We start from the raw sequence: 25,154 nt of genomic DNA, 5'->3' as shown, positions 1-25,154 counted from the left end.
ACCTTAATTGGTGGCTGATTTGCGGTGGGCCATCCTAAATTTGAGGTGATCGAGCTGTGGGCCAGCGTTAGATTGGGGCGGATATGGGGGTGGGCCAACGTCGATTTGGAGGTGGTATTGGGGTGGGCCAACTGAAATTTGGTGGTGTTGCGGATGGCGGGCCAATCTGTATTTGGGGATGATATGGGGTTGGTGCTACCTACTGCTAGTAACAGCGCAAAATGTAGACAAGGGACGAGACAAGAAGACACCACAAGCGCTGACTTTCAACGACGTTTATTCTGAAAGAAACACGGCTTCTTATAAACATTGCCCTCACGTGTCGCAGTCACGTGATCTCACATAATGTAAAACAAGCACTGTTTTTCTTTTATACACTCAAGATAGCGGTTGCACGTGCAAAAGCTCAAGTTATTTTTTTTTTGTCAGTAACAAGGACGGCGTGCTAACGCATTGGTCGCGAAGTCTGATAATCTCGGCCGCTTCAATTATCTCCCGGACCAGCTGGTCATTGTGCTTCTTCAGCACTTTACAGCGTCTAAATTCTGCGGCGCAATCTTTTGAGGGGCAATCCCTGATATGTATGCCTAGGTTCCTGTTAGCCTGCTCGACGCTAAGTTTGTGTTCCTTCAGTCTCTCATTTGTGCATCTAGAAGTTTGCCCTACATACCTTTTTCCACATTTCAGAGGTATTGAGTACACAACGGCTTCCGTGCACTCCACAAAACGATTCTGGTGATTAGTCGTGCACCCTTCCTGGTTTGTCGGCTCTTTAGCATTGACGCGTCGGCAGAGGCTTTTTAGTTTTTTCGGGGCAGTAAGCACTACATTAACACCAGCTTTGCGCCCAATCTTTTTCAGGCGGTGAGATACGTTGTGCACGTAGGGCACGGCCACAGTCCGTCGTTTTTCTTTTGGCTTCTCGCTACCTGGCTCGCCATGGGCACGCTTGAGTTTTAGGTTCTTGCTCATTTTTTCCGCAACGGACACAAGAAGGTGCGACGGGTAACCAGCCCTAGTAAGCCGGTCAACGTGCCGTCGAAAACTTTGTTCCATTGCGTGAATGAACGATTTTTTGAGCGCATTTGTTAGACAAAGGCTTGCAATTGCTCTCTTCACTATTTTTGAATGCGCTGATTCGAATGGCAGTGGCGCCTTGTCGCCTCTGGGTTCATAGGCCCAGCAGACCTTCCCTTTGGAGAACTCGAGTCGGAGATCAAGGAATCTCAAAGACCCTTGCGTGGGGACCTCGTGGGTAACAGCAAGCGGCTGAAGCGCATGACTAAAGCATGTTAGTGCCTCTGAAACTGCGTCATCTGAATTCGTGCCAGAGCCATCACATAGAACCAAGTAATCGTCAACATACCGAAAGACTCCCCGGACGTTTGTTCTGGTTAGAGCGTTCTGAAGTAATGTATCTTTCTGGGCAAGAAACAAATCGCTAAGTACTGGCGCAATACATGACCCTATACAGACGCCGCGTTTCTGGAGGTACACATTCCCTTCCCACGTAACATAAGTGGATTTCAATATACAGAAAGGAGTTCCAGGAACCCACCAGTTGAAACCCCGGAGGCGTTCTGAAAAGCGACAGCACCGTGTGCATCTATACATTCTTCCACGCACTCCAAAATTTCATGTTGGGGGATCGAATAATATAAATCTTTAACATCTATTGAGCATGCTGCAAAGGGAAGGTCTGCTGGGCCTATGAACCCAGAGGCGACAAGGCGCCACTCCCATTCGAATCAGCGCATTCAAAAATAGTGAAGAGAGCAATTGCAGACCTTTGTCTAACAAATGCGCTCAAAAAATCGTGCATCCACGCAATGGAACAAAGTTTTCGACGGCAGGTTGACCGGCTTACTAGGGCTGGTTACGCGTCGCACCTTCTTGTTTCCGTTGCGGAAAAAATGAGCAAGAACCTAAAACTCAAGCGTGCCCATGGCGAGCCAGGTAGCGAGAAGCCAAAAGAAAAACGACGGACCGTGGCCCTGCCATACGTGCACAATGTATCTCACCGCCTGAAAAAGATTGGGCGCAAAGCTGGTGTTAATGTAGTGCTTACTGCCCCGAAAAAACTAAAAAGCCTCTGCCGACGCGTCAATGCTGAAGAGCCGACAAACCAGGAAGGGTGCACGACTAATCACCAGAATCGTTTTGTGGAGTGCACGGAAGCCTTTGTGTATTCAATACCTCTCGAATGTGGAAAAAGGTATGTAGGGCAAACTTCTAGATGCACAAATGAGAGACTGAAGGAACACAAACTAAGCGTCGAGCAGGCTAACAGGAATCTAGGCATACATATCAGGGATTGCCCCTGAAAAGATTGCGCCGCAGAATTTAGACGCTGTAAAGTGCTGAAGAAGCACAATGACCAGCTGGTTCGGGAGATAATTGAGGCGGCCGAGATTATCAGACTTCGTGACCAATGCGTTAGCACGCCGTCCTTGTTACTGACAAAAAAAGAACTTGAGCTTTTGCACGTGCAACCGCTATCTTGAGTGTATAAAAGAAAAAAAGTGCTTGTTTCACATTATGTGAGATCACGTGACTGCGACACTTGAGGGCAATGTTTATAAGAAGCCGTGTTTCTTTCAGAATAAACGTTGTTGAAAGTCAGCGCTTGTGGTGTCTTCTTGTCTCGTCCCTTGGCTACATTTTGCGCTGTTACTAGCAGGATGGAAAACCAACAAGCCCAAGCTGCTATTCTAGTGGTGCTACCTAAATGTGGGGGAAATCTTGGGGTCGGCCAATCTGTATTTGGGGGCGTTATGGGGGTGGTCCACCCTAAATTTTTCGGTGCCTCGACTCGAAATTTGGACGACGATTTATGAAAATTCGTGCGTGGACCAACTTGAAAGTTAGGGGTGGCCCAATTGAAATTTGGGATTGGGCCAACTTGAAGGTTAAGGCTGGGCGAAAAGAAAATCGGGCGTGACCGACTTTAAATTTGAGGGTGGGCCAATTTAAATTTGAGGGTATGCCAATTGAAATTTGGGGGTGGGCCTACTTAATGTTTGGGGTGCGCAAATTAAAATTTGGGGGCCTGTTTACGAATAGTTAGACAACACCAGTGGTGTTTCTGCATATTTTTCATCGTCGCAAAGTACGTATATTAATAATTGTTACCCAATACCCCTCAAGGTGAGCTACCACTCGAGCCTTCCCAGCCCACATAGCTAGTAATGTCACAGGAGTGCTCTCATCGTGACGACTGCGACGTTCAATGTGGAGATCTACATGAACAAATCGCAGACCGAGCTGACCGTTTTCACACCAACGTCATCGCTAATACTACCTGCTCTTGCTAGACGCAACACAAGCTTACAACGATCATAATCCAACTTTCGATCGCACGCTAGTCGACACGGTCTCAGTGCACAATTTCGTCAATCATCTGGATAGGAATCTTGCTGGAAGTTTTACTGTTATGTTGCGTCGTTTTTCACGAAAGCCTTCTCCCGCAAAGAGAATACATTATTGAGATTGACGAGGCAAGCTAGTATATATCTCAGACGAAGCATATGTATAAATGGTTATAATGATATTTCAAAACATATGTATAAGTAAATGAGATTTCATATGGTATTGTTTCGACGGGCATGACAACGATTTCTTCCCGCCTGTCACAGTGCTTTGACCGAAAACCTAATCATTTTGCTCAAACGTGTTGCCCCAATACTACTGTGTAGTATTGTAGTACTACTACTGTTGCCCCAGTACTGTGTACTGTTGTTGATATTGTAGCAATGTGAAGTTTTCCTCTTCTAAGAGGACGAAAAGAAAAAAAATATTGCAGATAGTAACTAAGCGCAAAGTACATTGGAAGATCTGATACCAGCGATTATTTTTCATTTGCGGCTTGGTCTTCTCCGCTGGTAGATCGCTGTCCAATCACTTCAACGAATTTTGTTTGTGTGCAACTGCAGCAAAAACAAAGACACTACCATTTCATTTCCAGGACATTTATGCCCTCCATACATACAAGAAGGGCACCAGATAATTGACACTATCAGTTTATAATCTCATATTGTTTTGCTAAGTTCAGTGTAACGTGGTGTCTGCGAACTGAGTATTTTCTTATTATCAGTCCAGTGTTAGCAGTGAGCACTTCGGTCTACCATCCCCATGAGGGTATACTAGCCATTGTAGCGCTTTACTCTAGGACTAGTGCTAAAAACTTGGTGTGCTTTGTCCTTTCCGCAGGTCGTCCATCCATTCTGTTATGGTGACCATCAAAGTTGTGTCCGTCAGGCCTCCTCCTCATTTTAGCTTCTCCATCGCGAGAGCGGACAGAGAAAGGAAGCTTTCTTCACAATCAGCCTCAGCGGATTCCACCACTCGTAACTGCTGAAATTTGCATTCAGTGACTGGGCATGCTAAGTATATCCTTAGTTTCACAATGGCTAGAGCACGCAGAAAAAGTAGAGCTTTGGTCGCTATCACTACCACGAACACATGTCAATGCAGGTATAAGTACCTGCAGGGGCTGGGCATGCGAACTTCTGCGCTACCACCTGCCGCCGCCACCTCAAATTTTCTATGCATACCTGCTTCTTGTTTTCATCGCAGACGCATGCAGAACAAACGCGGATAAGTAATTGGATTGGATTGGGAAAACGTTTATTAAACCTGCAGTTAAGCGCGAAGGCGCGCTTCTGACGTGGCCTACGTCGTCATCGTGGCGGGTGCTCTGCGAGGATCCCCGCTCGCCGTTTCCGGCTCGCCAGGCTCATGCCTAGCCAACACCTCGATGACCTACTGGACGGCCTGGAGTTGTTTTTCTTCGTCGTCGCTCCGCGTTCCTTCCTCAAACTTCGGCGGTATACGTCCCGAGTTAGCTTCGTTTGGATGTTTGGAGCAATCCCATAGCATGTGCTCGAATGGGGCCGTCTCCCAGCAGCACGCTCTGCACTTGTCATGAGGGTGCGATTCTGGGTACATCCTACGCAATAGCGCCGAGCTTGGAAGCGTTCTCGTTTGTAGTTGCCTCAATAGCACGGCCTGCGACCTGCTCAGCCCTTGGCAGGGCGGCGGGAGAAGTCTGCAGGCCAGCCGAAAGCCTTGGTCAGTTCGTTATAGCTGGTCATGCGGTCTTTGGCGCTGAACCACAGCGGGCAGCCGTTGCCTTGGGCGCGGTCGGTTAGTCCTCGAGCTCGGGCGTGTGCCGTTTCGTTGCAATTGGCATGCTTCTCCGACGCTTGTCCTGCGTGCGCCGGGAACCACTTGATTCGAGTCCTCTTGTCGCGGTCTGCCTGTCGGAGAAGGACGCGTGCCGCCGTTGGGGCATTTCTTCCTTTGGCGTAGTTCCTCACCGCCTGTCTGGAGTCGCTGAAGATCATGTGGCATTCTCGGTCTACGATGGCCGCGGCGATGGCTATTTCTTCTGCTTCCTCCACTTGCTTGCTCCATGTGCTGGTGGTCGCCCGCACATTGCCTCAGGAGTCGACCACCGCGATTGCGAAGCCGTTGCGGCCGGCATATTCGGCTGCATCCATGTATCTGGCGCCGGTGTCTTCCGCGTGCAGGTCCATCAGTGTCTTGGCTCTAGCGTGTCTTCTGCCTTCGTTGAATTCCGGGTGCATATTCCTCGGCAAGGGGTCAATCCGCACGTTCCGTCGTACGTGGTCGGGGACGGGGCATTTTGGTCCTTGCTGTTGGTGATAACCGATTCTTAGACTGCACAGGATCTTTAGCCAGCCTTTGTTGATGACAGTATTTCCAACTGAGCGGCTCTTTGCGCTTCGGCGATCTCGTCGAGCGTGTTGTGTATGCCCAGCTGGAAGAGACGTTTCATGTTGGTAGTTTCGGGTAGACCGAGTGGTGTCTTGTGAGCCCTCCGGATTAGGATGTCTAGCTTGTTGTTTTCGCTTTTCACCCACTTGTGGAAGGCTGCCACGTACCCTATGTGGCAGAGTACGAAGGAGTGTATAAGTCTGATGAAGTTTTCCTCCTTCATTACTCCCTTTTTGGTGGTAACGTGCTTGAGCAGTCCGGTGGCGTTGGCCGCCTTATCATTATGCGGGTGATGGTGTCTTAGTTCATGCCGAGCGCTTCGATAGTCATGCCGAGGACTCAGATCTTGCTGACTGTCGGTATTGTGTTACCATCCCTGGTGCGGATCTTGATCTTTTCGTGTTTTCCTTGCTTCTTGATTCGGTGCGTTTTGATCGGTTGGTAAAGCAGGAGGTGCGACTTAGTTGGGGAGCAACGAGGTCCCGTACCTTCCAGGCTTTCTTAGATCGTGTCGAAGGCCGTCTTTAGTGTGGATTTTATGCGGGCATTACAGCCCCCTTTGCACCCACAGCGTAATGTCGTCCGCGTATATCGTGTGCTTCAGTCCTTCAAGCTGGCATAGTCTTTTGGCAACTTGAATCATAACAAGGTTAAATAGCATGTGTGAGATGACGGAGCCTTGGGGAGTGCCCTGGCTCCCTAATGTCTTCTCGTCCGTCTTCAGGTCGGCGGCTCTGAGCTCCGCCGTTCAGCCGGTGAGGAAGTCTTTGAAATATTTGTACGACCACTCGCCTAGGTTTAGATGGGACACCTGCGCGAGGATGGCACAGTGCGTAACTTTGGCGAAGGCGCTTTCTAGGTCGAGCCCAAGGATGGCTTTCGTGTCCCTGGTTCCGCCGTCGATGACCTGATGTTTGATAAGTAAGAAATCTGAGTGCCCTCCCACTCTGTGAAAAAAGATGACCAGCAGAGCTGTGTATGTGGGCCCCTCAATGGCGAACTGCATCTCCGCCGTATGTCGGCCCCGCATTCCACTGTCTTCGGCATCGGCCCACGTGTGGGGAGTGCTTCATGCCTGCTTAACCTCTGCCGCAGGTCGGCCTGGCGTGGCGTTACATTCCGGATCAGCCCAAGTATGGGGAGAGCTGAAGGCTTGCTTCACCTGCGCTGTTGGTCAGACCGGTATTACGCTATCTTCGAGATTTTGCTCCACACGCGGACGCGATAGTGGGGAAAGTAGCCCTTAAGAGGAACCTTTAGTTCTGGTAGTACTATCTAAATACATGTAAAAGGAGAATTCATTTTTCTCCACAACCACTGCATCAAATTTTACAAGGTTTGTTGCACTTAAAAGAAAAACTTAAAATCTAGTGAATGTTGGTTTAGCATTTTGGATTTAGGTCATCATTTGTTTATTCAAAATTTGCAAAAATCGGAAATATTCGGAAAACGAAACCATCAAGTTCACAACTCGGTCTTTCGGCAATGAAAACTATCACAATTCTGTACATTGTATCTAACAGCACACCCAAAGCGGTCAAAATTGATATATTACGCATGAATATAAAGAAGTTAGTAATGTGGAAATACAGCTTTTCCACAACCCTTGTTGACAACGTAACGGATTCACTTATATAAATCGGCATATTGGATTTGTCCGCTTTGAATTGTCTAAAGGATGCTGTTTACAGAACCGCGATACCTGTTCTTGATGCGGGGTTATTAATTTGTAAACTTCGCGCTTCTGTATTTTTCGCGCTTTCGAATTTTTGAAAATCTTTTACCAGAATGAAAGCTTTAAATAGAAATTCCGCTTCCAATAGTCACTGGAATTTACCTTTCTCTCCCGAATCCAGCAAATTTCATTAAAATCGGCCCAGGGATTATCTCAGAAAAGTGTTTCGGCGTTTTACATACATTTGAATAGGCCGCGTCGGAGTTGGGCCCGAGTTAAAGCTTACTATTAACGACTTCGTTGTAAAAAAAAATGGCTGTGGCTTAGCTAAGGTTAAGCCCAGGATGCGAAGCATACTAGCCTTTATTTTAGTTGTTGAACCACTGTTTAGCCTGGTGAACTGCTGTTGCTTGGCTATATTTGGTTCGGCTAGACGAAGAAACAACTCATGCGTTACTCTGCTTCGCCTTCAAGAGTGGAACGCGACAGCGTTCCCGTCGACCCGCCAAGGGGTGTAAGACAATGGGCTACGGCGCAGCGACTACGCGCCCCGCATTGGACGCGGTGAGCGTCGAGCAACGCAGCGTCCGGCGCGGCAACGAAATGTGCGCCTTAGCAAGCGACGCATGCCTGAGCCTTAGAAACAGCTCGTTTCTAAGGCAACACCGCATTCACTAGAGGCACTTTTGTACCGCTTTGAAGCATCGTACTCGTGGCTCAGTGGTAGCGTCTCCGTCTCACACTCCGGAGACCCTGGTTCGATTCCCACCCAGCCCATCTTGCAAGAGTTGAGCCAAAGCCACCTAGAAACAAGCGCAGCTGCTTATATACCGCCGCGACGCCGCGAGCGACGGCGCGAGTTGGAGCCCCGTTTCTCCTCCGTCGTGACGTCACGGTGTCACGTGGTCAGCCTTGAAGGCGACACCGCCGCGCCTGAGGAGCTGGGTTGAGCTCTAGTAATATGCTTCGCATAAAAAAGGAATAAAAGAAAGAAAACGCCTCAGCCTTCAATATCGCCGCCTCAGGTTTCGTCATGATGATACCGCCACCATCGGCACGGCTCCGGGAGCAGCTGCCAAGCTGTTCACTTTCGTTATCTTCCTTCCCTCGGCTGCAGCGCATTGTCTTGTTGCCAGCGAGGCGCTAAATCTGCACCATCATTCCGTCATGCATCGCTTCTGCGACGAAGCAAGCTTTCGGCGGCACACGTTCACTGCCGTATTGACACTAAACCTTTAAAATGCTTGCATTCGAGATGGAACGCGGCCATGGGGAACATGTTCACGGGGCCATACTATAGATGACAGCATCACAAAAGGCTAGATGTGGACAGGTTGACTTTACAGGTTTGGAAGGAGTGACCGACGCGCTAGGTGCTTCATATCACACAAAGAACAGCGCTTAAAGCTAGCGCAATTTGTGTGTGGTTCCTCCTTTGTGTCCCGTCGTGAAGTGCTGTTCTTTCTGTGACTTTACAGATGTTCTTTTTCATAGCTCCGTCTTCCAAGAGTGTTGGAAAATTTTTGTTCGCATGGGTCTTACAGAAGCATGTTTAGTCGAAATTTTTTCGCTTGGCTGCATAATCTCGAAGACGGGCTCCAAACTGCTCATTTTCTTTAGCCACGTAAGAACCATTACATAAAATTTATTTACCGTAGCTTCGTTAATTACGCAAACAACTTCTCAACTTACTCCGCATCTAGAGGTTACCAATCTTAAAACTCGAATGATAAAATGATGTTAACATTGTTTGTATCGTCTCAATACTTTTGTTTCGTGCAGTTCAAAGCGGCCGGCACATTGATGGTGCTGTTGACTTCTTATAAAGTAAGTGTGAAAGCTTGGACAGGTTATGAATAAAGGGAAAATGAGACATCCACCCGTTCGTAGCAATTGCTACAAAGGAAAACCATACGGGTTCCTCGAAAGAAAAGCCTCAAAGTTGAAGAAAAATTCGTCCTGGTCCGGGACTCGAACCCGGGACCATCGCCTTTCCGGGGCAGCCGCTCTACCATCTGAGCTAACCAGGCGGCTAGCAGATGGCAGAGCGAAGTCGAATTTGTCGAAAACACGAAGCAAAGGCAAGAGTTTGACGTAGTAGTTCTGCGGAAACCCTCAAGGTGGAGAGAAGTAATGAATAAAGGGAAAATGAGACATCCACCCGTTCGCAGCAATTGCTACAAAGAAAACCCATACGGGTTCCTCGAAAGAAAAGCCTCATAGTTGAAGAAAAATTCGTCCTGGTCCGGGACTCGAACCCGGGACCACTGCCTTTCCGGGGCAGCCGCTCTACCATCTGAGCTAACCAGGCGGCTAGCAGATGGCAGAGCGAAGTTGAATTTGTCGAAAACACGAAGCAAAGGCAAGAGTTTGACGTAGTAGTTCTGCGGAAACCCGCAAGGTGGAGAGCAGTAATGAATAAAGCGAAAATGAGACATCCACCCGTTCGTAGCAATTGCTACAAAGGAAACCCATACGGGTTCCTCGAAAGAAAAGCCTCATAGTTGAAGAAAAATTCGTCCTGGTCCGGGACTCGAACCCGGGACCACCGCATTTCCGGGGAAGCCGCTCTACCATCTGAGCTAACCAGGCGGCTAGCAGATGGCACAGCGAAGTCGAATTTGTCGTCAACACGAAGCAAAGGCAAGAGTTTGACGTAGTAGTTCTGCGGAAACCCGCAAGGTGGAGAGAAGTAATGAATAAAAGGAAAGGAGACATCCACCCGTTCGTAGCAATTGCTACAAAGGAAACCCATACGGGTTCCTCGAAACAAAAGCCTCATAGTTGAAGAAAAATTCGTCCTGGTTCGGGACTCGAGCCCGGGACCACCGCCTTTGCGGGGCAGCCGCTATACCATCTGAGCTAACCAGGCGGCTAGCAGATGGCAGAGCGAAGTCGAATTTGTCGACAACACGAAGCAAAGGCAAGAGTTTGACGTAGCAGTTCTGCGTAAACCCGCAAGGTGGAGAGAAGTAATGAATAAAGGGAAAATGAGACATCCACCCGTTCGTAGCAGTTGCTACAAAGGAAACCCATACGGGTTCCTCGAAAGAAAAGCCTTATAGTTGAAGAAATATTCGTCCTGGTCCGGGACTCGAACCCGGGACCACCGCCTTTCCGGGGCAGCCGCTCTACCATCTGAGCTAACCAGGCGGCTAGCAGATGGCAGAGCGAAGTCGAATTTGTCGACAACACGAAGCAAAGGCAAGAGTTTGACGTAGTAGTTCTGCGGAAACCCGCAAGGTGGAGAGAAGTAATGAATAAAGGGAAAATTCCACCCGTTCGTAGCAATTGCTACAAAGGAAACCCATACGGGTTCCCCGAAAGAAAAGCCTCATAGTTGAAGAAAAATTCGCCCTGGTCCGGGACTCGATCCCGGGACCACTGCCTTTCCGGGGCAGCCGCTCTAGCATCTGAGCTAACCAGGCGGCTAGCATTTGGCAGAGCGAAGTCGAATTTGTCGACAACACGAAGCAAAGGCAAGAGTTTGACGTAGTAGTTCTGCGGAAACCCGCAAGGTGGAGAGAAGTAATGAATAAAGGGCAAATGAGTCATCCACCCCTTCGCAGCAATTGCTACGAAGGAAACCCATACGGGTTCCTCGAAAGAAAAGCCTCGTAGTTGAAGAAAAATTCGTCCTGTTCCGGGACTCGAACCCGGGACCATCGCCTTTCCGGGGCAGCCGCTCTACCATCTGAGCTAACCAGGCGGCTAGCAGATGGCAGAGCGAAGTCGAATTTGTCGACAACACGAAGCAAAGGCAAGAGTTTGACGTAGTAGTTCTGCGGAAACCCGCAAGGTGGAGAGAAGTAATGAATAAAGGGAAAATGAGACATCCACCCGTTCGTAGCAATTGCTACAAAGCAAACCCATGCGGGTTCCTCGAAAGAAAAGCCTCATAGTTGAAGAAAAATTCGTCCTGGTCCGGGACTCGAACCAGGGACCATCGCCTTTCCGGGGCAGCCGCTCTACCATCTGAGCTAGCCAGGCGGCTAGCAGATGGCAGAGCGAAGTCGAATTTGTCGACAACACGAAGCAAAGGCAACAGTTTGACGTAGTAGTTCTGCGGAAACCCGCAAGGTGGAGAGAAGTAATGAATAAAGGGAAAATGAGACATCCACCCGTTCGTAGCAGTTGCTACAAAGGAAACCCATACGGGTTCCTCGAAAGAAAAGCCTTATAGTTGAAGAAAAATTCGTCCTGGTCCTGGACACGAACCCGGGACCACCGCCTTTCCGGGGCAGCCGCTCTACTATCTGAGCTAACCAGGTGGCTAGCAGATGGCAGAGCGAAGTAGAATTTGTCGACAACACGAAGCAAAGGCAGGACTTTGACGTAGTAGTTCTGCAGAAACCCGCAAGGTGGAGAGAAGTAATGAATAAAAGGAAAATGAGACATCCACCCGTTCGTAGCAATTGCTACAAAGGAAACGCATACGGGTTCCTCGAAACAAAAGCCTCATAGTTGAAGAAAAATTCGTCCTGGTCCGGGACTCGAGCCCGGGACCACCGCCTTTGCGGGGCAGCCGCTATACCATCTGAGCTAACCAGGCGGCTAGCAGATGGCAGAGCGAAGTCGAATTTGTCGACAACACGAAGCAAACGCAAGAGTTTGACGTAGTAGTTCTGCGGAAACCCGCAAGGTGGAGAGAAATAATGAATAAAAGGAAAATTCCACCCGTTCGTAGCAATTGCTACAAAGGAAACCCATACGGGTTCCCCGAAAGAAAAGCCTCATAGTTGCAGAAAAATTCGTCCTGGTCCGGGACTCGATCCCGGGACCACCGCCTTTCCGGGGCAGCCGCTCTACCATCTGAGCTAACCAGGCGGCTAGCAGATGGCAGAGCGAAGTCGAATTTGTCGACAACACGAAGCAAAGGCAAGAGTTTGACGTAGTAGTTCTGCGGAAACACGCAAGGTGGAGAGAAGTAATGAATAAAGGGAAAATGAGACATCCACCCGTTCGTAGCTATTGCTACAAAGGAAACCCATACGGGTTCCTCGAAAGAAAAGCCTCATAGTTGAAGAAAAATTCGTCCTGGTCCGGGACTCGAACCCGGGACCACCGCCTTTCCGGGGCAGCCGCTCTACCATCTGAGCTAACCTGGCGGCTAGCAGATGGCAGAGCGAAGTCGAATTTGTCGTCAACACGAAGCAAAGGCAAGAGTTTGACGTAGTAGTTCTGCGGAAACCCGCAAGGTGGAGAGAAGTAATGAATAAATGGAAAATGAAACATCCACCCGTTCGTAGCAATTGCTACAAAGGAAACTCATACGGGTTCCTCGAAAGAAAAGCCTCATAGTTGAAGAAAAATTCATCCTGGTCCGGGACCCGAACCGGGGACCACCGCCTCTCCAGGGCAGCCGCACTACCATCTGAGCTAACCAGGCGGCTAGCAGATGGCAGAGCGAAGTCGAATTTGTCGACAACACGAAGCAAAGGCAAGAGTTTGACGTAGCAGTTCTGCGTAAACCCGCAAGGTGGAGAGAAGTAATGAATAAAGGGAAAATGAGACATCCACCCGTTCGTAGCAGTTGCTACAAAGGAAACCCATACGGGTTCCTCGAAAGAAAAGCCTTATAGTTGAAGAAAAATTCGTCCTGGTCCTGGACACGAACCCGGGACCACCGCCTTTCCGTGGCAGCCGCTCTACCATCTGAGCTAACCAGGCGGCTAGCAGATGGCAGAGCGAAGTCGAATTTGTCGACAACACGAAGCAAACGGAAGAGTTTGACGTAGTAGTTCTGCGGAAACCCGCAAGGTGGAGAGAAGTAATGAATAAAGGGAAAATGAGACATCCACCCGTTCGTAGCAATTGCTACAAAGGAAAACCATACGGGTTGCTCGAAACAAAAGCCTCATAGTTGAAGAAAAATTCGTCCTGGTCCTGGACACGAACCCGGGACCACCACCTTTCCGGGGCAGCCGCTCTACCATCTGAGCTAACCAGGCGGCTAGCAGATGGCAGAGCGAAGTAGAATTTGTCGACAACACGAAGCAAAGGCAGGACTTTGACGTAGTAGTTCTGCGGAAACCCGCAAGGTGGAGAGAAGTAATGAATAAAAGGAAAATGAGACATCCACCCGTTCGTAGCAATTGCTACAAAGGAAACCCATACGGGTTCCTCGAAACAAAAGCCTCATAGTTGAAGAAAAATTCGTCCTGGTCCGGGACTCGAGCCCGGGACCACCGCCTTTGCGGGGCAGCCGCTATACCATCTGAGCTAACCAGGCGGCTAGCAGATGGCAGAGCGAAGTCGAATTTGTCGACAACACGAATCAAAGGCAAGAGTTTGACGTAGCAGTTCTGCGTAAACCCGCAAGGTGGAGAGAAGTAATGAATAAAGGGAAAATGAGACATCCACCCGTTCGTAGCAGTTGCTACAAAGGAAACCCATACGGGTTCCTCGAAAGAAAAGCCTTATAGTTGAAGAAATATTCGTCCTGGTCCGGGACTCGAACCCGGGACCACCGCCTTTCCGGGGCAGCCGCTCTACCATCTGAGCTAACCAGGCGGCTAGCAGATGGCAGAGCGAAGTCGAATTTGTCGACAACACGAAGCAAACGGAAGAGTTTGACGTAGTAGTTCTGCGGAAACCCGCAAGGTGGAGAGAAGTAATGAATAAAGGGAAAATGAGACATCCACCCGTTCGTAGCAATTGCTACAAAGGAAACCCATACGGGTTGCTCGAAACGAAAGCCTTATAGTTGAAGAAAAATTCGTCCTGGTCCTGGACACGAACCCGGGACCACCGCCTTTCCGGGGCAGCCGCTCTACCATCTGAGCTAACCAGGCGGCTAGCAGATGGCAGAGCGAAGTAGAATTTGTCGACAACACCAAGCAAAGGCAGGACTTTGACGTAGTAGTTCTGCGGAAACCCGCAAGGTGGAGAGAAGTAATGAATAAAAGTAAAATTCCACCCGTTCGTAGCAATTGCTACAAAGGAAACCCATACGGGTTCCCCGAAAGAAAAGCCTCATAGTTGCAGAAAAATTCGTCCTGGTCCGGGACTCGATCCCGGGACCACCGCCTTTCCGGGGCAGCCGCTCTACCATCTGAGCTAACCAGGCGGCTAGCAGATGGCAGAGCGAAGTCGAATTTGGCGACAACACGAAGCAAAGGCAAGAGTTTGACGTAGTAGTTCTGCGGAAACACGCAAGGTGGAGAGAAGTAATGAATAAAGGGAAAATGAGACATCCACCCGTTCGTAGCTATTGCTACAAAGGAAACCCATACGGGTTCCTCGAAAGAAAAGCCTCATAGTTGAAGAAAAATTCGTCCTGGTCCGGGACTCGAACCCGGGACCACCGCCTTTCCGGGGCAGCCGCTCTACCATCTGAGCTAACCAGGCGGCTAGCAGATGGCAGAGCGAAGTCGAATTTGTCGTCAACACGAAGCAAAGGCAAGAGTTTGACGTAGTAGTTCTGCGGAAACCCGCAAGGTGGAGAGAAGTAATGAATAAATGGAAAATGAAACATCCACCCGTTCGTAGCAATTGCTACAAAGGAAACTCATACGGGTTCCTCGAAAGAAAAGCCTCATAGTTGAAGAAAAATTCACCCTGGTCCGGGACCCGAACCCGGGACCACCGCCTCTCCGGGGCAGCCGCACTACCATCTGAGCTAACCAGGCGGCTAGCAGATGGCAGAGCGAAGTCGAATTTGTCGACAACACGAAGCAAAGGCAAGAGTTTGACGTAGCAGTTCTGCGTAAACCCGCAAGGTGGAGAGAAGTAATGAATAAAGGGAAAATGAGACATCCACCCGTTCGTAGCAGTTGCTACAAAGGAAACCCATACGGGTTCCTCGAAAGAAAAGCCTTATAGTTGAAGAAAAATTCGTCCTGGTCCTGGACACGAACCCGAGACCACCGCCTTTCCGGGGCAGCCGCTCTACCATCTGAGCTAACCAGGCGGCTAGCAGATGGCAGAGCGAAGTCGAATTTGTCGACAACACGAAGCAAACGGAAGAGTTTGACGTAGTAGTTCTGCGGAAACCCGCAAGGTGGAGAGAAGTAATGAATAAAGGGAAAATGAGACATCCACCCGTTCGTAGCAATTGCTACAAAGGAAACCCATACGGGTTGCTCGAAACAAAAGCCTCATAGTTGAAGAAAAATTCGTCCTGGTCCGGGACTCGAGCCCGGGACCACCGCCTTTGCGGGGCAGCCGCTATACCATCTGAGCTAACCAGGCGGCTAGCAGATGGCAGAGCGAAGTCGAATTTGTCGACAACACGAAGCAAACGCAAGAGTTTGACGTAGTAGTTCTGCGGAAACCCGCAAGGTGGAGAGAAGTAATGAACAAAGGGAAAATGAGACATCCACCCGTTCGTAGCAATTGCTACAAAGGAAACCCATACGGGTTCCTCGAAAGAAAAGCCTCATAGTTGAAGAAAAATTCGTCCTGGTCCGGGACTCGAACCCGGGACCACCGCCTTTCCGGGGCAGCCGCTCTACCATCTGAGCTAACCTGGCGGCTAGCAGATGGCAGAGCGAAGTCGAATTTGTCGTCAACACGAAGCAAAGGCAAGAGTTTGACGTAGTAGTTCTGCGGAAACCCGCAAGGTGGAGAGAAGTAATGAATAAATGGAAAATGAAACATCCACCCGTTCGTAGCAATTGCTACAAAGGAAACTCATACGGGTTCCTCGAAAGAAAAGCCTCATAGTTGAAGAAAAATTCATCCTGGTCCGGGACCCGAACCGGGGACCACCGCCTCTCCAGGGCAGCCGCACTACCATCTGAGCTAACCAGGCGGCTAGCAGATGGCAGAGCGAAGTCGAATTTGTCGACAACACGAAGCAAAGGCAAGAGTTTGACGTAGCAGTTCTGCGTAAACCCGCAAGGTGGAGAGAAGTAATGAATAAAGGGAAAATGAGACATCCACCCGTTCGTAGCAGTTGCTACAAAGGAAACCCATACGGGTTCCTCGAAAGAAAAGCCTTATAGTTGAAGAAAAATTCGTCCTGGTCCTGGACACGAACCCGGGACCACCGCCTTTCCGTGGCAGCCGCTCTACCATCTGAGCTAACCAGGCGGCTAGCAGATGGCAGAGCGAAGTCGAATTTGTCGACAACACGAAGCAAACGGAAGAGTTTGACGTAGTAGTTCTGCGGAAACCCGCAAGGTGGAGAGAAGTAATGAATAAAGGGAAAATGAGACATCCACCCGTTCGTAGCAATTGCTACAAAGGAAAGCCATACGGGTTGCTCGAAACAAAAGCCTCATAGTTGAAGAAAAATTCGTCCTGGTCCTGGACACGAACCCGGGACCACCACCTTTCCGGGGCAGCCGCTCTACCATCTGAGCTAACCAGGCGGCTAGCAGATGGCAGAGCGAAGTAGAATTTGTCGACAACACGAAGCAAAGGCAGGACTTTGACGTAGTAGTTCTGCGGAAACCCGCAAGGTGGAGAGAAGTAATGAATAAAAGGAAAATGAGACATCCACCCGTTCGTAGCAATTGCTACAAAGGAAACCCATACGGGTTCCTCGAAACAAAAGCCTCATAGTTGAAGAAAAATTCGTCCTGGTCCGGGACTCGAGCCCGGGACCACCGCCTTTGCGGGGCAGCCGCTATACCATCTGAGCTAACCAGGCGGCTAGCAGATGGCAGAGCGAAGTCGAATTTGTCGACAACACGAATCAAAGGCAAGAGTTTGACGTAGCAGTTCTGCGGAAACACGCAAGGTGGAGAGAAGTAATGAATAAAGGGAAAATGAGACATCCACCCGTTCGTAGCAATTGCTACAAAGGAAACCCATACGGGTTGCTCGAAACGAAAGCCTTATAGTTGAAGAAAAATTCGTCCTGGTCCTGGACACGAACCCGGGACCACCGCCTTTCCGGGGCAGCCGCTCTACCATCTGAGCTAACCAGGCGGCTAGCAGATGGCAGAGCGAAGTAGAATTTGTCGACAACACCAAGCAAAGGCAGGACTTTGACGTAGTAGTTCTGCGGAAACCCGCAAGGTGGAGAGAAGTAATGAATAAAAGTAAAATTCCACCCGTTCGTAGCAATTGCTACAAAGGAAACCCATACGGGTTCCCCGAAAGAAAAGCCTCATAGTTGCAGAAAAATTCGTCCTGGTCCGGGACTCGATCCCGGGACCACCGCCTTTCCGGGGCAGCCGCTCTACCATCTGAGCTAACCAGGCGGCTAGCAGATGGCAGAGCGAAGTCGAATTTGGCGACAACACGAAGCAAAGGCAAGAGTTTGACGTAGTAGTTCTGCGGAAACACGCAAGGTGGAGAGAAGTAATGAATAAAGGGAAAATGAGACATCCACCCGTTCGTAGCTATTGCTACAAAGGAAACCCATACGGGTTCCTCGAAAGAAAAGCCTCATAGTTGAAGAAAAATTCGTCCTGGTCCGGGACTCGAACCCGGGACCACCGCCTTTCCGGGGCAGCCGCTCTACCATCTGAGCTAACCAGGCGGCTAGCAGATGGCAGAGCGAAGTCGAATTTGTCGTCAACACGAAGCAAAGGCAAGAGTTTGACGTAGTAGTTCTGCGGAAACCCGCAAGGTGGAGAGAAGTAATGAATAAATGGAAAATGAAACATCCACCCGTTCGTAGCAATTGCTACAAAGGAAACTCATACGGGTTCCTCGAAAGAAAAGCCTCATAGTTGAAGAAAAATTCACCCTGGTCCGGGACCCGAACCCGGGACCACCGCCTCTCCGGGGCAGCCGCACTACCATCTGAGCTAACCAGGCGGCTAGCAGATGGCAGAGCGAAGTCGAATTTGTCGACAACACGAAGCAAAGGCAAGAGTTTGACGTAGCAGTTCTGCGTAAACCCGCAAGGTGGAGAGAAGTAATGAATAAAGGGAAAATGAGACATCCACCCGTTCGTAGCAGTTGCTACAAAGGAAACCCATACGGGTTCCTCGAAAGAAAAGCCTTATAGTTGAAGAAAAATTCGTCCTGGTCCTGGACACGAACCCGAGACCACCGCCTTTCCGGGGCAGCCGCTCTACCATCTGAGCTAACCAGGCGGCTAGCAGATGGCAGAGCGAAGTCGAATTTGTCGACAACACGAAGCAAACGGAAGAGTTTGACGTAGTAGTTCTGCGGAAACCCGCAAGGTGGAGAGAAGTAATGAATAAAGGGAAAATGAGACATCCACCCGTTCGTAGCAATTGCTACAAAGGAAACCCATACGGGTTGCTCGAAACAAAAGCCTCATAGTTGAAGAAAAATTCGTCCTGGTCCGGGACTCGAGCCCGGGACCACCGCCTTTGCGGGGCAGCCGCTATACCATCTGAGCTAACCAGGCGGCTAGCAGATGGCAGAGCGAAGTCGAATTTGTCGACAACACGAAGCAAACGCAAGAGTTTGACGTAGTAGTTCTGCGGAAACCCGCAAGGTGGAGAGAAGTAATGAACAAAGGGAAAATGAGACATCCACCCGTTCGTAGCAATTGCTACAAAGGAAACCCATACGGGTTCCTCGAAAGAAAAGCCTCATAGTTCAAGAAAAATTCGTCCTGGTCCGGGACTCGAACCCGGGACCACCGCCTTTCCGGGACAGCCGCTCTACCATCTGAGCTAACCAGGCGGCTAGCAGATGGCAGAGCGAAGTCGAATTTGTCGACAACACGAAGCAAAGGCAAGAGTTTGACGTAGCAATTCTGCGTAAACCCGCAAGGTGGAGAGAAGTAATGAATAAAGGGAAAATGAGACATCCACCCGTTCGTAGCAGTTGCTACAAAGGAAACCCATACGGGTTCCTCGAAAGAAAAGCCTTATAGTTGAAGAAATATTCGTCCTGGTCCGGGACTCGAACCCGGGACCACCGCCTTTCCGGGGCAGCCGCTCTACCATCTGAGCTAACCAGGCGGCTAGCAGATGGCAGAGCGAAGTCGAATTTGTCGACAACACGAAGCAAAGGCAAGAGTTTGACGTAGCAGTTCTGCGTAAACCCGCAAGGTGGAGAGAAGTAATGAATAAAGGGAAAATGAGACATCCACCCGTTCGTAGCAGTTGCTACAATGGAAACCCATACGGGTTCCTCGAAAGAAAAGCCTTATAGTTGAAGAAATATTCGTCCTGGTCCGGGACTCGAACCCGGGACCACCGCCTTTGCGGGGCAGCCGCTATACCATCTGAGCTAACCAGGCGGCTAGCAGATGGCAGAGCGAAGTCGAATTTGTCGACAACACGAAGCAAAGGCAAGAGTTTGACGTAGCAGTTCTGAGTAAACCCGCAAGGTGGAGAGAAGTAATGAATAAAGGGAAAATGAGACATCCACCCGTTCGTAGCAGTTGCTACAAAGGAAACCCATACGGGTTCCTCGAAAGAAAAGCCTTATAGTTGAAGAAATATTCGTCCTGGTCCGGGACTCAAACCCGGGACCACCGCCTTTCCGGGGCAGCCGCTCTACCATCTGAGCTAACCAGGCGGCTAGCAGATGGCAGAGCGAAGTCGAATTTGTCGACAACACGAAGCAAAGGCAAGAGTTTGACGTAGTAGTTCTGCGGAAACCCGCAAGGTGGAGAGAAATAATGAATAAAGGGAAAATTCCACCCGTTCGTAGCAATTGCTACAAAGGAAACCCATACGGGTTCCCCGAAAGAAAAGCCTCATAGTTGAAGACAAATTCGCCCTGGTCCGGGACTCGATCCCGGGACCACTGCCTTTCCGGGGCAGCCGCTCTACCATCTGAGCTAACGAGGCGGCTAGCATATGGCAGAGCGAAGTCGAATTTGTCGACAACACGAAGCAAAGGCAAGAGTTTGACGTAGTAGTTCTGCGGAAACCCGCAAGGTGGAGAGAAGTAATGAATAAAGGGAAAATGAGACATCCACCCCTTCGCAGCAATTGCTACAAAGGAAACCCATACGGGTTCCTCGAAAGAAAAGCCTCGTAGTTGAAGAAAAATTCGTCCTGTTCCGGGACTCGAACCCGGGACCATCGCCTTTCCGGGGCAGCCGCTCTACCATCTGAGCTAACCAGGCGGCTAGCAGATGGCAGAGCGAAGTCGAATTTGTCGACAACACGAAGCAAAGGCAAGAGTTTGACGTAGTAGTTCTGCGGAAACCCGCAAGGTGGAGAGAAGTAATGAATAAAGGGAAAATGAGACATCCACCCGTTCGTAGCAATTGCTACAAAGGAAACCCATACGGGTTCCTCGAAAGAAAAGCCTCATAGTTGAAGAAAAATTCGTCCTGGTCCGGGACTCGAACCAGGGACCATCGCCTTTCCGGGGCAGCCGCTCTACCATCTGAGCTAGCCAGGCGGCTAGCAGATGGCAGAGCGAAGTCGACTTTGTCGACAACACGAAGCAAAGACAAGGGTTTGACGTAGTAGTTCTGCGGAAACCCGCAAGGTGGAGAGAAGTAATGAATAAAAGGAAAATGAGACATCCACCCGTTCGTAGCAAATGCTACAAAGGAAACCCATACGGCTTCCTCGAAACAAAAGCCTCATAGTTGAAGAAAAATTCGTCCTTGTCCGGGACTCGAGCCCGGGACCACCGCCTTTGCGGGGCAGCCGCTATACCATCTGAGCTAACCAGGCGGCTAGCAGATGGCAGAGCGAAGTCGAATTTGTCGACAACACGAAGCAAACGCAAGAGTTTGACGTAGTAGTTCTGCGGAAACCCGCACGGTGGAGAGAAGTAATGAACAAAGGGAAAATGAGCCATCCACCCATTCGTAGCAGTTGCTACAAAGGAAACCCATACGGGTTCCTCGAAAGAAAAGCCTTATAGTTGAAGAAAAATTCGTCCTGGTCCTGGACACGAACCCGGGACCACCGCCTTTCCGGGGCAGCCGCTCTACCATCTGAGCTAACCAGGCGGCTAGCAGATGGCAGAGCGAAGTAGAATTTGTCGACAACACGAAGCAAAGGCAGGACTTTGACGTAGTAGTTCTGCGGAAACCCGCAAGGTGGAGAGAAGTAATGAATAAAAGGAAAATTCCACCCGTTCGTAGCAATTGCTACAAAGGAAACCCATACGGGTTCCCCGAAAGAAAAACCTCATAGTTGCAGAAAAATTCGTCGTGGTCCGGGACTCGATCCCGGGACCACCGCCTTTCCGGGGCAGCCGCTCTACCATTTGAGCTATCCAGGTGGCTAGCAGATGGCAGAGCGAAGTCGAATTAGTCGACAACACGAAGCAAAGGCAAGAGTTTGACGTAGTAGTTCTGCGGAAACCCGCAAGGTGGAGAGAAGTAATGAATAAAGGGAAAATGAGACATCCACCCGTTCGTAGCAATTGCTACAAAGGAAACCCATACGGGTTGCTCGAAAGAAAATCCTCATAGATGAAGAAAAATTCGTCCTGGTCCGGGACCATCGCCTTTCCGGGGCAGCCGTTCTACCATCTGAGCTAACCAGGCGGCTAGCAGATGGCAGAGCGAAGTCGAATTTGTCGACAACACGAAGCAAAGGGAAGAGTTTGACGTAGTAGTTCTGCGGAAACCCGCAAGGTGGAGAGAAGTAATGAATAAAGGGAAAATGAGACATCCACCCGTTCGTAGCAATTGCTACAAAGGAAACCCATACGGGTTCCTCGAAAGAAAAGCCTCATAGTTGAAGAAAAATTCGTCCTGGTCCGGGACCATCGCCTTTCCGGGGCAGCCGTTCTACCATCTGAGCTAACCAGGCGGCTAGCAGATGGCAGAGCGAAGTCGAATTTGTCGACAACACGAAGCAAAGGCAAGAGTTTGACGTAGTAGTTCTGCGGAAACACGCAAGGTGGAGAGAAGTAATGAATAAAGGGAAAATGAGACATCCACCCGTTCGTAGCAATTGCTACAAAGGAAACCCATACGGGTTCCTCGAAAGAAAAGCCTCATAGTTGAAGAAAAATTCGTCCTGGTCCGGGACTCGAACCCGGGACCACCGCCTTTCCGGGGCAGCCGCTCTACCATCTGAGCTAACCAGGCGGCTAGCAGATGGCAGAGCGAAGTCGAATTTGTCGTCAACACGAAGCAAAGGCAAGAGTTTGACGTAGTAGTTCTGCGGAAACCGGCAAGGTGGAGAGAAGTAATGAATAAATGGAAAATGAAACATCCACCCGTACGTAGCAATTGGTACAAAGGAAACTCATACGGGTTCCTCGAAAGAAAAGCCTCATAGTTGAAGAAAAATTCATCCTGGTCCGGGACTCGAACCCGGGACCACCGCCTCTCCGGGGCAGCCGCTCTACCATCTGAGCTAACCAGGCGGCTAGCAGATGGCAGAGCGAAGTCGAATTTGTCGACAACACGAAGCAAAGGCAAGAGTTTGACGTAGTAGTTCTGCGGAAACCCGCAAGGTGGAGAGAAGTAATGAATAAAGGGGAAATTCCACCCGTTCGTAGCAATTGCTACAAAGGAAACCCATACGGGTTCCCCGAAAGAAAAGCCTCATAGTTGAAGAAAAATTCGCCCTGGTCCGGGACTCGATCCCGGGACCACCGCCTTTCCGGGGCAGCCGCTCTACCATCTGAGCTAACCAGGCGGCTAGCAGATGGCAGAGCGAAGTCGAATTTGTCGACAACACGAAGCAAAGGCAAGAGTTTGACGTAGTAGTTCTGCGGAAACCCGCAAGGTGGAGAGAAGTAATGAATAAAGGGAAAATGAGACATCCACCCGTTCGTAGCAATTGCTACAAAGGAAACCCATACGGGTTGCTCGAAAGAAAATCCTCATAGATGAAGAAAAATTCGTCCTGGTCCGGGACCATCGCCTTTCCGGGGCAGCCGCTCTACCATCTGAGCTAACCAGGCGGCTAGCAGATGGCAGAGCGAAGTCGAATTTGTCGACAACACGAAGCAAAGGCAGGACTTTGACGTAGTAGTTCTGCGGAAACCCGCAAGGTGGAGAGAAGTAATGAATAAAAGGAAAATGAGACATCCACCCGTTCGTAGCAATTGCTACAAAGGAAACCCATACGGGTTCCTCGAAACAAAAGCCTCATAGTTGAAGAAAAATTCGTCCTTGTCCGGGACTCGAGCCCGGGACCACCGCCTTTGCGGGGCAGCCGCTATACCATCTGAGCTAACCAGGCGGCTAGCAGATGGCAGAGCGAAGTCGAATTTGTCGACAACACGAAGCAAACGCAAGAGTTTGATGTAGTAGTTCTGCGGAAACCCGCACGGTGGAGAGAAGTAATGAACAAAGGGAAAATGAGCCATCCACCCATTCGTAGCAGTTGCTACAAAGGAAACCCATACGGGTTCCTCGAAAGAAAAGCCTTATAGTTGAAGAAAAATTCGTCCTGGTCCTGGACACGAACCCGGGACCACCGCCTTTCCGGGGCAGCCGCTCTACCATCTGAGCTAACCAGGCGGCTAGCAGATGGGAGAGCGAAGTAGAATTTGTCGACAACACGAAGCAAAGGCAGGACTTTGACGTAGTAGTTCTGCGGAAACCCGCAAGGTGGAGAGAAGTAATGAATAAAAGGAAAATTCCACCCGTTCGTAGCAATTGCTACAAAGGAAACCCATACGGGTTCCCCGAAAGAAAAGCCTCATAGTTGCAGAAAAATTCGTCGTGGTCCGGGACTCGATCCCGGGACCACCGCCTTTCCGGGGCAGCCGCTCTACCATTTGAGCTATCCAGGCGGCTAGCAGATGGCAGAGCGAAGTCGAATTAGTCGACAACACGAAGCAAAGGCAAGAGTTTGACGTAGTAGTTCTGCGGAAACCCGCAATGTGGAGAGAAGTAATGAATAAAGGGAAAATGGGACATCCACCCGTTCGTAGCAATTGCTACAAAGGAAACCCATACGGGTTGTTCGAAAGAAAATCCTCATAGATGAAGAAAAATTCGTCCTGGTCCGGGACCATCGCCTTTCCGGGGCAGCCGTTCTACCATCTGAGCTAACCAGGCGGCTAGCAGATGGCAGAGCGAAGTCGAATTTGTCGACAACACGAAGCAAAGGCAAGAGTTTGACGTAGTAGTTCTGCGGAAACCCGCAAGGTGGAGAGAAGTAATGAATAAAGGGAAAATGAGACATCCACCCGTTCGTAGCAATTGCTACAAAGGAAACCCATACGGGTTCCTCGAAAGAAAAGCCTCATAGTTGAAGAAAAATTCGTCCTGGTCCGGGACCATCGCCTTTCCGGGGCAGCCGTTCTACCATCTGAGCTAACCAGGCGGCTAGCAGATGGCAGAGCGAAGTCCAATTTGTCGACAACACGAAGCAAAGGCAAGAGTTTGACGTAGTAGTTCTGCGGAAACACGCAAGGTGGAGTGAAGTAATGAATAAAGGGAAAATGAGACATCCACCCGTTCGTAGCAATTGCTACAAAGGAAACCCATACGGGTTCCTCGAAAGAAAAGCCTCATAGTTGAAGAAAAATTCGTCCTGGTCCGGGACTCGAACCCGGGACCACCGCCTTTCCGGGGCAGCCGCTCTACCATCTGAGCTAACCAGGCGGCTAGCAGATGGCAGAGCGAAGTCGAATTTGTCGTCAACACGAAGCAAAGGCAAGAGTTTGACGTAGTAGTTCTGCGGAAACCCGCAAGGTGGAGAGAAGTAATGAATAAATGGAAAATGAAACATCCACCCGTACGTAGCAATTGGTACAAAGGAAACTCATACGGGTTCCTCGAAAGAAAAGCCTCATAGTTGAAGAAAAATTCATCCTGGTCCGGGACTCGAACCCGGGACCACCGCCTCTCCGGGGCAGCCGCTCTACCATCTGAGCTAACCAGGCGGCTAGCAGATGGCAGAGCGAAGTCGAATTTGTCGACAACACGAAGCAAAGGCAGGAGTTTGACGTAGTAGTTCTGCGGAAACCCGCA

The 25,154-nt window shown here is 49.9% G+C and overlaps 8 non-coding genes across 8 annotated transcripts; all 8 read right to left on the bottom strand.

Moving 5' to 3' along the window:
* Positions 1–9,650: 9,650 nt before the first annotated feature.
* TRNAS-GGA (transfer RNA serine (anticodon GGA)) lies at positions 9,651–9,725 on the bottom strand. Its single transcript has one exon. It is a non-coding gene; the product is annotated as a tRNA-Ser (tRNA).
* Positions 9,726–10,492: 767 nt separating this feature from the next.
* On the bottom strand, positions 10,493–10,567 carry TRNAS-GGA (transfer RNA serine (anticodon GGA)). The gene has a single exon. It is a non-coding gene; the product is annotated as a tRNA-Ser (tRNA).
* Positions 10,568–13,852: 3,285 nt separating this feature from the next.
* On the bottom strand, positions 13,853–13,927 carry TRNAS-GGA (transfer RNA serine (anticodon GGA)). Its single transcript has one exon. It is a non-coding gene; the product is annotated as a tRNA-Ser (tRNA).
* Positions 13,928–14,689: 762 nt separating this feature from the next.
* TRNAS-GGA (transfer RNA serine (anticodon GGA)) lies at positions 14,690–14,764 on the bottom strand. The gene has a single exon. It is a non-coding gene; the product is annotated as a tRNA-Ser (tRNA).
* A 3,010-nt stretch (positions 14,765–17,774) lies between these two features.
* TRNAS-GGA (transfer RNA serine (anticodon GGA)) lies at positions 17,775–17,849 on the bottom strand. Its single transcript has one exon. It is a non-coding gene; the product is annotated as a tRNA-Ser (tRNA).
* Positions 17,850–19,179: 1,330 nt separating this feature from the next.
* TRNAS-GGA (transfer RNA serine (anticodon GGA)) lies at positions 19,180–19,254 on the bottom strand. Its single transcript has one exon. It is a non-coding gene; the product is annotated as a tRNA-Ser (tRNA).
* Positions 19,255–22,232: 2,978 nt separating this feature from the next.
* On the bottom strand, positions 22,233–22,307 carry TRNAS-GGA (transfer RNA serine (anticodon GGA)). The gene has a single exon. It is a non-coding gene; the product is annotated as a tRNA-Ser (tRNA).
* A 2,403-nt stretch (positions 22,308–24,710) lies between these two features.
* Positions 24,711–24,785, bottom strand: TRNAS-GGA (transfer RNA serine (anticodon GGA)). Its single transcript has one exon. It is a non-coding gene; the product is annotated as a tRNA-Ser (tRNA).
* Positions 24,786–25,154: the final 369 nt, after the last annotated feature.

The sequence above is a fragment of the Dermacentor variabilis genome, chromosome 8, assembly GCF_050947875.1.
Source record: "Dermacentor variabilis isolate Ectoservices chromosome 8, ASM5094787v1, whole genome shotgun sequence".
Lineage (NCBI taxonomy): Eukaryota > Metazoa > Arthropoda > Arachnida > Ixodida > Ixodidae > Dermacentor > Dermacentor variabilis.
This window is presented reverse-complemented; position numbering and strand designations above follow the sequence as displayed.